The sequence below is a fragment of the Littorina saxatilis genome, linkage group LG2 (assembly GCF_037325665.1).
Source record: "Littorina saxatilis isolate snail1 linkage group LG2, US_GU_Lsax_2.0, whole genome shotgun sequence".
NCBI classification, from domain to species: Eukaryota; Metazoa; Mollusca; class Gastropoda; order Littorinimorpha; family Littorinidae; genus Littorina; species Littorina saxatilis.
The window spans coordinates 73,604,652-73,617,079 of NC_090246.1; positions in this window are offsets into that span (position 1 = coordinate 73,604,652).

Sequence of the window (12,428 nt, forward strand, 5' to 3'; positions counted from 1 at the left end):
CACAGAACCGACTGATTTGGATATGAAAAAAATCTATGTTCTCAGTGGCTACAGCCCGTTTCACATATCACAATGTTTTTTTCACTGATAACAATCTTATTGCAGGCCGGGTAGCAACCTGCATATCTCCGAACAGAATGAGTAAACGCAGTAAAACTGCCACCATCTCAAGTGAGCTCAGTGCCTTCATTACCTTTTCGTATGGAGCAAGTGAAGTTGAAGGGAAAGAACCGCGAAATGGTTAATCGAGTTCGCAGTAGTTATCTTTCTTACAACAGAAATATGTTTCCATGCGAAGCAAAACTGAATACATCTTAGTAAAGTCATGGAAGGCAAACTTCCGATTTGACGGGGCAATGTCATCACTTATCTCACTAGTTGTAATGATATGCATTGTTGTGCTCGGTAGCGCTTTTGATACACATGGGGCAGCAGTGGTGTAAATATGATGCAACTGTCACGTATTGTTGCTATCATTTTTGTGACACTGAATCTATCGTTTTACATTTAGTCTTGACTCTGTGCAAGGCTACTTCCATGCCAAAAGATCTGTCTTTAGTCCACCTAAATCTCCTGACACTAGGCTGACTAGCTCACAAATAACGACACATAACGCGCACAATGACACACACACACACTCACACACGTGGACACACACACACACACACACACACACACACACACACACGCATACATACATACAAACTCAGGTTAAACACAGACTCACTCACACACACACATAAACACACACAGGCACGGCTGACACACTCACACGCCGCCCACACCGTCAAACAAACTTCACGCGCACGCACGCTCACGGCTGACAAGCCGACCGTGGGCGCGACACACATACACTCGCACGCCGCATGTGAAAGCCGTTTGGCTCATAACCATTACACGTGTAAAAAATGATTAGTACACGTGTAATAAATAATTAATACACGTGTAATTAATGATTAATACACGTGTAATAAAAATGTCATACACGTGTACGAAATGATTAAATACACGCGTAATAAACATTTCTTACACGTGCATGAAATATTTATTACACGTGTATTTAATCATTTCTTACACGTGTATGAAATATTTATTACACGTGTATTTAATCATTATGCTATTCCATAGCATAAGAAACAAGTCGCGTAAGGCGAAAATACAATATTTAGTCAAGTAGCTGTCGAACTCACAGAATGAAACTGAACGCAATGCCATTGTTCAGCAAGACCGTATACTCGTAGCATCCGAGTCGTCAGTCCACCGCTCATGGCAAAGGCAGTGAAATTGACAAGAAGAGCGGGGTAGTAGTTGCGCTAAGAAGGATAGCACGCTTTTCTGTACCTCTCTTTGTTTTAACTTTCTGAGCGTGTTTTTAATCCAAACATATCATATCTATATGTTTTTGGAATCAGGAACCGACAAGGAATAAGATGAAAGTGTTTTTAAATTGATTTGGACAATTTAATTTTGATAATAATTTTTATATATTTAATTTTCAGAGCTTGTTTTTAATCCGAATATAACATATTTATATGTTTTTGGAATCAGCAAATGATGGAGAATAAGATAAACGTAAATTTGGATCGTTTTATAAATTTTTATTTTTTTTTACAATTTTCAGATTTTTAATGACCAAAGTCATTAATTAATTTTTAAGCCACCAAGCTGAAATGCAATACCGAACCCCGGGCTTCGTCGAAGATTACTTGACCAAAATTTCAACCAATTTGGTTGAAAAATGAGGGCGTGACAGTGCCGCCTCAACTTTCACGAAAAGCCGGATATGACGTCATCAAAGACATTTATCAAAAAAATGAAAAAAACGTTCGGGGATTTCATACCCAGGAACTCTCATGTCAAATTTCATAAAGATCGGTCCAGTAGTTTAGTCTGAATCGCTCTACACACACACACACACACACACGCACGCACGCACACACGCACGCACATACACCACGACCCTCGTTTCGATTCCCCCTCGATGTTAAAATATTTAGTCAAAACTTGACTAAATATAAAAAGATAAATTACACGTGCAATAAGAAATAAATACACGTGTATTAATAATTTATTACACGTGTATTTATGATTTATTACACGTGTAATGGTTATGAGCCAAACGGCTTTCCATTTTCTTATGCTATGGAATAGCATAATGAATAAATACACGTGTAATAAATATTTCATACACGTGTAAGAAATGATTAAATACACTACGTGTAATATATATTTCATGCACGTGTAAGAAATGTTTATTACGCGTGTATTTAATCATTTCGTACACGTGTATGACATTTTTATTACACGTGTATTAATCATTAATTACACGTGTATTAATTATTTATTACACGTGTACTAATCATTTTTGACACGTGTAATGGTTATGAGCCAAACGGCTTTCCATAATGCACGCACTGGCACGCACTGCACGCGTGACATACACACACGCGCGCATACCGTCACTCACTGACGCACTCACACACAGGGCACCGCACCGTCACACTGACTCACACACGCACGCACACACTGGCGCACACATACACATGCGCGCAAACAAACACGCACACACGGACACACACACACCGTCCGGGCACACACACACACACACCGTCACACACTGACACACACACACACACCGCACAACCGGTGGCACACAAACGACCGGCGTTGACGGCACACCGTCACACACATTCGAGTCGTGGACACACATACGCACTCACACAAACCGACTGACACACTCACACAAACAAACACACACACACCCAGTGACACACACACTGACACTGACTGACACGCACGCGCCGCGCGCGCCTAGTAGGCCTACGCACCAATAAAGGTATGCAAGTAGAGAAAGGGAGAATGTACGTTCTGGCTCACCGATTCCGACAGACCCTAAATATGAACGCAAAATAGGCTTCTGGACTAAACTTTTACTAAAATGAAACATGCGACAAAATCAGAAAAATACTGCATAAATCCATACAAAAAAAATACAGTAAAGTAAGGTTGTTTTGAACCAATGCCGGGTCTGTCGGAATCAGTAACCCAGAACGTACATTCTCCCTTTCTCTTATACAACATTCTTAAGCTCAATACGCTCTCTCATTTACAAACTTTACTTCATATGTTCTTTCACTGTTAGAATTATATCTGATACATGCAATGTGACTGTCTAAACGAATAGTTAACTCTTTACAAGTGATTCTATTTTTACTTTTTCTTCCCGTCCTATTTGAATCCCCTTTTTTAAAAACTGCTTTTTCAGATCTTCTATATCGAGTGGCTTGTTATATTCAGCTCGTGTTTTTGTTTGAATACTTGCTTTCTTACTTTTGTAGTCATCAAAGTCTGTTTGTATCTGTTTGAATTCTTCGTCAGAAACTTTTGAATCTTCAAGTGCTTTACTGATAGACAGTTTTAGGCTAGACAATTTTGATGATGCAAGAGTGGAAATGGATTCGTGTTTTTCAAGCTTTTTCACAATTTTTTTCATTATAGCTGATGCTATAAATGATAAACCACCAACTGCTGCTGCCACACCACCTAGGATTAGAGAAACTGGAGTCCCTACTCCGGTAGCTAACAGAATTGTTCCCGTTACACCTGCAGCTGATGCAAGGATAGTAGAACCAGTGCTGGCATTAGAAAGGCTGTTGTAAGTTGTTGAGTACTTACGTCTAGCGCGAGAATATTTTTCTAATTCATCTTCTAGTTGTTTTTGTATATTACTAATGTGTGCCAGTCTGAATTGTTGACTTTCTGCTGCACTTTCATCAATATTAGGATAAAGCTTCACACTGCTAGTCATCTTTTTAATGCAAAATATAAAATATTTATCTTAATTCTCACTGGCCAGTGTTTCTGCTAAGCTTTGAAGCTGTTCATTGCTTAACACCTTATCTGTATAGTAGAAAGCAATCAAATCAAGATAAGTAAGATTAATACTTCTTATTTCTGTTAAATTATTTATATCTGCGTTAACAACAACATTTTGGTTTGACGTCTGTTTTTTTATTGTGTTAGAATCCTTTTGAACAGCAATAAATACTCTGACTTCTTCAACATTTAATGGTCTCCAGTTGAGATTTATTCCTCTCATTAGAACAGTGTTTGTGGTTTCTTCCCTTTTCCTGACAACTATATCAAATATCATAGTTGCATTCTGCCCTATTGGAAGCTTGGGTATAAAATCGACAATGGTGTCAGCGTCCTTTTCAACACTTTGTTTTCTGTGAATGAGATAGTTGTTCTTATGGAAAGGTTTAACTGCAACTTCTCCCCTGCTGTTAATCGCAGGAACAAGGCTAACAATTAGTGGTTTAGCATTGATTGACTTACGGAATGTGTCGTCTTTTCCAACAAGAGTGTATGGACTCACAAATTCAAACTTCATTTCCCAGTCAATCTTTTTTATAACAGGACTAAGTACCCATTTTTTATTCTGATGTTTCCACATGTAGTATATGTCATCGACAATTGGATCAGGTACATTAACATCACGGATTTGGCCTAGTTTGAGAAATCTTGGTTTCTTTTCATCGTCGATTTCCTTTCTCTTGTAATGACCAGTGTCTGTAAACTCGAATGCATACACTGCACCAACTTCAGCATTGCTCTCAAAGTCGATAGCGTCTGCTAAATCTTTCAACTCTATAGTTGAACATGCAACAGGATAAACTATTGTAGGTCCACTCGACATTTTAATACTCAATATTTTATGGAACTATTTCCAATGTAATGTTAAACAAACAATCAACTGGTTGTCCACTTTGATTTTTCAGATCAATGTGTAGGAATTCATGACACCCTTCCTCCAAGTCCTTGAACTGAAGTGTCTTAAATGTTGGCACGTGCATTTTACAAAAAGAGGCATCACTCGGTGGAAGAATCCTAAGCAGATCAGAACGCTGATCATTAAACAGATTATAGGATGTGTTAAGCTCTCTCATGTGAACAAACAGTACACTGTTAACATCCATGTCAATGGGACGTGTTCCCTTGTATAAATTTGTAATTCCAAGCATATCAAGGAGTTTGGTTGGAAACTCAACGTTTACTTCTCTAGTTTTGGGCATAGTAAGAGTAGCAATGAGACTTGCATGATTTAAACTCGCTGTAATACCTACTGGAGCAAACAATTCTTTCTCTAAAGTGCAGAAGTCATAGTAACCATCTTCTACAGAATGTGTTTTACCATTAATTCTAACCCAGTTGTTAGCCTTTTTTTTACTGATATTATACCAAGTAACCTTGTACATAATTTCATGCAGTGCAACTTTCATTCCTCCATTTTGATTGTTGATAGGGTTTGCAAGTTTAACTGGCACACTAGTCTTCACATTTGTTAGTGTGATAAACATTTTTTATTCAACAACAAAAATGAGTCAGTATAAATTCAACAAAGATGTTAAATACAAAACTGGACCATATTACAATCCAAAGACTATTTCTTTCCATGAGTTGGACTTTGCTGTAACAGAAACAGAATCCATTCGCGTTAAAGTGCCTGACCCATTCCATTCTTACCTAAATCCCCCAATCAAAAATGATAGTGTTCCAAAGATGTGGAACTCTCACCCAATTCAGTTCTATCAGAATCAGTTAAACTTTGCAATATTCTGTGCAACCACGGGATGTGGAGTGTCCTATGCAGACCACATGAATAATTCAAACTTACTGACAAAGTGTGTGTACACATTTCACGTTTACTATCAGTGCAGGAGAATCTTGTCTGAACTTCAGGCACCAATGCCGCATGAAAAGAGCTGGAACCCATTCAACAATAGGATAAACATGAAAGTGTATGAGCGTCTCTGCAATGAATTCAATATAGATTTTAAGACCGACTTTAGGCAAAAGCAAGACAAAAACCATGGCATGGGAACACTATATTTATGGGGTGTCCACAGGAGGTATAATTTTGATTACTGGCCAGGTCATACATCTTTTTCTTCAAATGTGCAGGTACAGTTAGGATCAATAGAACAACAGCACCACAATGCATGGACTACTTTTATATTAGACACCGGCAAAGGTTTCACTGGATCAGGTGTTGAAAGGATCAATGAATCTATCCGAACATATGCGTGGTGCTTGCTAGGCTCGCAGGCACAGACACGATCAAACATAATGAGAACAAGCACAGGGTTTGGTGCACAGAAACAGTTGTTATCAAATTTAGAAGATGTCATAAACTCTGCAGTTGATCTGCCTTCCAGCATCAAAAGGTATCAAGACTCTCTCCGTTATGCAAGATCAAAAGTTGACTTTGCTGTTGGTAACGGCCTTTACATGTTACCTTCTGATCTCCAGCTGCAGATTGGAACAATAACAAATTATAACAATGAAATCATTATTGCTAGTGACACCCAGCCGCTTGGAAAGGGTGAAGAACTGAATTCAGAAATCAGAACGATGTTACAGCCATATCACAATGAACAGAAACAAAGCGTGACAAGTGAAGATCACGCTGCAGGTGAAGATCATTCTGTCACTAGTGATGATCAAGCTGTTAGTATTAGTGATGATCATGAATCGCAGAAGACTGCTCTAGTAATTGGTGGAGTGGGTGTAGGCTTACTTTTGCTTTATTCTCGTTAGCAGAACACCTGCAATTAAAACTATTAGAGTCCAGAGATGTTCAGCCATGAAACCAACAACTTTACCTGCAAAAGATAACAGCCAGCTAACAATTGAACCAATGATTCCTGGAAGTGCATCCAAAGCTTTTGCTGCTAGTTTCTTTAATAGTTCTGCAATGTGTTTGAGTTGTTTCTTTACCCATCCCGGATCAGATGGAGATGAAGGTGAAGGTGGAGGTGGAGGTGTGACAGTGCCACCTGTGAGTGTTAACACTAATGTGCTTATTGCAAATCCTAACGCAGTTAGTATACTAGCTATTGTGATTCCCTGCTCTCTGAAAAGCGTTCTAATTCTTTCAGCAAGAGTTGTGTCTTCGTAAAGGATTCTTTGAATTGTATTTTTTATTCTGCTGACCTGTGTTCTCAGTTGTTCTCTATTGTTACTTAGAACTTCTAACCTTATGGCTTTCTCCTCCTGCAAATCTTTTAAACGCTTAGAAATTCTGTTTTTTACTTCTTGTTCTAGGTTCAAATCATCAGCATCAGCAAGTTTTTGTTTCTCTTTGTTTATATCTTCATCCAGCTGACCTAGTTTTGACAGATTATTTGCTATTTCACCTCTGATGGTTTGTAGTGATTGATTAAGGGCTTCTATTTCTCTCATAGGTAATAGTTCATGTGGAGTCTTCAGTGAAGTTTCCTCAGAAAAAGAAGTCTCTATCTCTTGTATAAGTTGATCAGCCTCTTCTGCAAGTTTATTAAGATCTTGCAATGGAACAGATTCTATTTGAGTAGCAGTTGGTAGTCCTAGTTCTGCTTGTTGAAGTAAGGAAACAACATGGGAAGATGATGACCGTGTGCTAGGCACAATATCTAATTGCCTAAGTCGATTAGCAGTAAGTTTTTGTTTTAGTGAAACTTTTGATAGAAACTTAGCAGGATTAGATTTATATGTAAGTTGGACTTTTTCTCCTTTATCGCTAGTTGTATATAAATGATTTGCTTCCATTTTGAACTGGTTTGGATCTAAAACATCAGGTTCTTCTCCTAAACTTTTGTAGAAATCTCTAACTTTACCTTCCAGAAGTTCATGTCGTGCCACCTCATAATGCAGTGAATGATGGTAGGGAACCAAAGGGATTGCTTCGCTCATGTCGTCCGCTGGCTCAAATAAATCTTCAAATCCACCTTCTGCCATTTGTAACTTATTTTTTATTTTGAAAATAAAAAAAGATGGCACAATCGTTCGGTTCTGTTCTTGATCCTTACAGAAGGCTGAAAGAACCTCTCGGGGTAAAAGGAATAAGGCAAACAGTTATAGTCACAAATAATCCTTCTACTATTGATCAGAATGAAATACTTACTGTTAGGTTTCCTAATCTAGGTAAGAACGATGTTATTGTACCAGGCACTGTAAGACTATCATTCAAATTAGAATTAGAATCTGGCTCAGATGAAAATAGGACTTTGGCTTATAATGTAGGAAGAGCAATTGTGAGGAAGATTACTGTCAAACTGGAAGGGCGGGAAGTGATGTCATTGAATAATGCAGATGTATTTTTAGTTTATGCAGATAATTGGTTAACTGACAATGAAAAGAAAAACAGAGTGTTTCAAGGGATTCAGTCAGACAATGGGATAAAAGTTAGAATAGGAGCCGGAGATAAAGCTGACAACAAAAAAGATAACGCTGTCAATGTTGCTTTTGGAAACAAATTTTGTATTCCACTTGACTTTGAACTCATAAATTCACATCCTCCCTTCTATCAAGGAGCATTGCGTGACAGGCTGTCATACGACCTGACTTTCAATAGTTATGATCGTGTTATGCTTTCACAAGACCCGGAAGCAAAGTATAAGGTGTCTGGAATTTCTTTAGAGTTTGATGTTGTAAACCATCCTGAACTGGCTAGACTTATAGAAAATCAGTACAGTTCTAAGCTGCCTATCTATTATGAAAGAGTGTTGAATCACAGTACACTTTCAAAAAGCCAGGCTGATCCAATCTGGAACATTAACTTGAATACACCAGCTAGGTCAATGAAGGGAATACTTATGTTGTTTGAGGAACCAAAAGATTCATATGAAAGGCAAATAGAAAAGTTTTACAATCCACTAATCAATAGAGTATATTGCACAATTGAAGGGCAGCCAAACCAAATATTTGCATCTGGCATGCTGCCATACCAACACTATGATGAAGCAAGAAAGTACTTTACTGGAGGAAGATTGAAAGACCCAACATCTGATCTTGTGGCTAAAGATCTGCATTTACACGGTGTTGGCGTAGAAGATTTCTTGACAAATAAATATGCGTTATGGCTGGATCTCAGAACAACTGACGACAACAAACTGCATGGAAGTGGAAGGCGAATTGAAAACGGATCAGAAGGAATCACAATACAAATTGAAAAGGAAGTAGGGAGTAGTAGTAAATCAGTTAAGATCTACGTGTTTGTTGTGTCAGATGCGCAGTTAAACATCTCTGAAAGCAGATTACAGGATATTGTTTATTGAACGTGTTAAAATGAAGTATCTAGATTTTCTTCCAAAAGATCCACACTGTTCTTTGATTTGTGGGGCAACAGGTTGCGGCAAAACAAGATATGTTTTGGATTTATTACAGACTGTTTACATAAATCACTTTGAACACATAGTCATATTCTGTCCAACCATAAAGCATAACAGAACATACAAGGAGAGAAAATTCATATGGTCTGATCAAAATATATTTATTGTAAATCCTTCTGATCGTCTAAATGTTTGCTTGGAGCATTATTTCGATCTTTTTCAGAACACACCAACACTGTTTATTATTGATGACTGTGCAGCAGAACGTGACATTGTTAGAAAGAAAAGTGCACTAGCAAAGCTTGCATTCAGTGGACGACATGCATTAATATCAGTTTGGATATTAACACAAAAATACAATGCAGTTCTGAAAGACTTTAGAGAGCAACTCAAAACAATAACATTGTTCTATTCAAAGGACCGTGACAGTTTTGAAGAGTGTCTTCGAGAAAATGATGTCATTGAAAACAAACAGGAGAGAGAAAGAATAAAGAATAATCTGAAATCTTCTAAGCACTCGAAACTGGTTTTAAAAACTGATCAACCAGTTCAGTATGTATGTTTGTAGAAATCCTTGCTAAGTTCTTGTCAAGTTCTTACTCAAGTTCTTACCAAGTTCTTGTCAATTTCTTACTCAAGTTCTTGTCAAGTTCTTACTCAAGTTCTTACTAAGTTCTTACTCAAGTTCTTGTTAAGTTCTTGTTAAGTTCCTACCTAAGTTCTTACTCAAGTTCCTACCTAAGTTCTTGTCAAGTTCTTACTAAGTTCTTGTTAAGTTTTTACTCAAGTTCTTGTTAAGTTCCTACCTAAGTTCTTACTCAAGTTCCTACCTAAGTTCTTGTTAAGTTCCTACCCAAGTTCTTACTCAAGTTTAATTACTAGATTTTTATTTTATTCTGCATCAAAATAAAATGAACTGTGATGAATTGCTGATGCAGACTTCTACAGATATTGAAATCTGTGACAGTAGGACTATACCTGATAAAAAAGAAAGATTGTATTCACTTGCTGTTTGTGGAAAAACAAAACACTACCTTGGGCGGCAGTTAACTGTGGAAGAAGTACAACATCTTTCCTCAGAAGATATAGAAAAGTATCATGGACGGTATGAATCAGTGCTTGGTTCTAAGATGGTTAGAAGTATTGGACAGACTGTTATAGGTTTGTACACAAAGATTTTTGGACATTTTACACCTCTCGACTCGGAGGAAGACTTAACACATGATCTAACTCATGACCCTGTTGTTTCCAAGTCCCTCGAATCTCTTGCCTGTGGCCTGTATTATCGATTTGGTGCTTTATTAGTACCATTTGTTGCTGGATTAATTACTTTCAAACACATTAATTTTCAGAATAAAAAAGATGACAGATCAGTTGAAGCAGACAGTGGAGCAGACGAAAATACCAGAAGTGAACACAGTGACAAAGAAACCTGGTAGAGTAGAAGCAGGAAAAAAACTAGCCGAATGGAACAGACAAAAAAAGTTAAATCAAAAGGCAAAGCAGAACATTATGTCTGAGGTTGAGCAGACACCAAACATTCCTGAAGTGACTAAGGTCACACAAACTGATCAAGAATTAAAATCTTCATTTCTATCATACAGAAAAGTAGCTGTAGCAGCTGTTGTTGGAGGAGGTGGATACTTGCTTTACAAACTTTGGCAAGGCAAATATAAAGTGTCAGAAACACCAAAATCAGAAACACCAAAACCAACAAACAAAGCAGTACAAACAATAACAAAGCCCACAGTAGTACCTGCAGTGGATTCATTTCATATGGAATAATTTTAATATTTTAATTTTGATAACATAAAAATGAGTTCTGAAAAGACAATAGTTAATCTAGTTTATCACGCTGCAGTGATTGGAGGCTTGAGTGTAGGTTACACAATGCTGGGTAAAAGTCTCCTCAGAATGAAACCAGCCGACTTGGGAAAGTTAGACTTCGAAGACGGTGCTAAACTAATTGGTGTTGTGACAGCTTCCTTTGCAACAAAAGACTTCCTGGTGAAGCAAGGAATTATTCCAGAAAATATAAACATGTAAGACAATAAAATGGCTAGCTTGGTTATGATGGTGGGAGGTGCGATTGTAAATGCGCTTGCATTTTCTGGCAGCAACTATTTGTTTTCTAAACTGCAAAATGGTGAAGAGAGGGAAAGGCACAACAAAGCCATGGAACAACTGGCGAAAGCACAGGATGAATACGAGAAGAAACGAATTGCGCAGTTAGACTTTATGAATGATAAACTCAGGCAGCAAGGACATGCAAACAAAACCTTTGCCAATGTTGATGCAGCCATTCAAGAATACTATCTTGTAACTGGAAAGAAAATGAAGACAAGTGCTCCTCCAAAACTGGGTGACTTTTATCAGCCTTCAGAAGAGCAGAAAATGGGCGAGATTGTTTTCATTGTTATTGGTATGGCTGTTGTTTACTTTATTGCGCGTGCTGTCAAATCTTAATATTCTGTCATTTAAAAAAACCATGAGTGATGCTTTGTTATCTAAAATATATTATTCCCCAAAAGGATACTGGAAAGGAAGAACTGCTATTGACAAGCTCAGTGACGCAGCAGGTGTTTCTCAAGATACAGCAAAGAAATGGTTGTCAAAGCAGGCAGTTTGGCAGATCTATTTACCTGCACCAAGAAAAATTACACGACCACACTTTGTTAACATTAAACCGAATGACACTCATCAAATAGACCTGCTGTATTTACCGCATGACACAGTCAGAAGGAAGAAATATAAGTATGCACTGACTGTAGTTGATGTTGCAACAAGATACAAAGATGCTGAACCGTTGACAGAGAAAAGTGCTATAGCTACAGCTGTTGCCCTGCAAGAAATTTACAGACGTGGACCACTAAAGTATCCCAGAATGATTCAGTGCGATGATGGTAAGGAGTTTAAAGGAGCTGTCAACCAGCTTCTGTTAAAACATCATGTTACAGTGAAGAGAGGTATTCCAGGAAACCACAGGTCACAGGCTATTGTTGAGAGCTTTAACAAACAGTTGGCAGAAAAACTGTTTTCATATCAGTACCATCAGGAATTTTTGGACACAGAAAGTAAATTGCGTAACACTGAATGGGTCAAAAGATTACCATCAGTACTTAGAGCAATGAATCTGGAGGTATTTAAAGCTACAGGGTTAAGACCAGTTGATGCAATCAAACAGAAAACAATACCTGTTGCTCCAAAGTCAACAACACCAGTGGCATTACTACCTTTCAATCAGAAAGTCAGATATTTATATGCACCCGGTGAAGC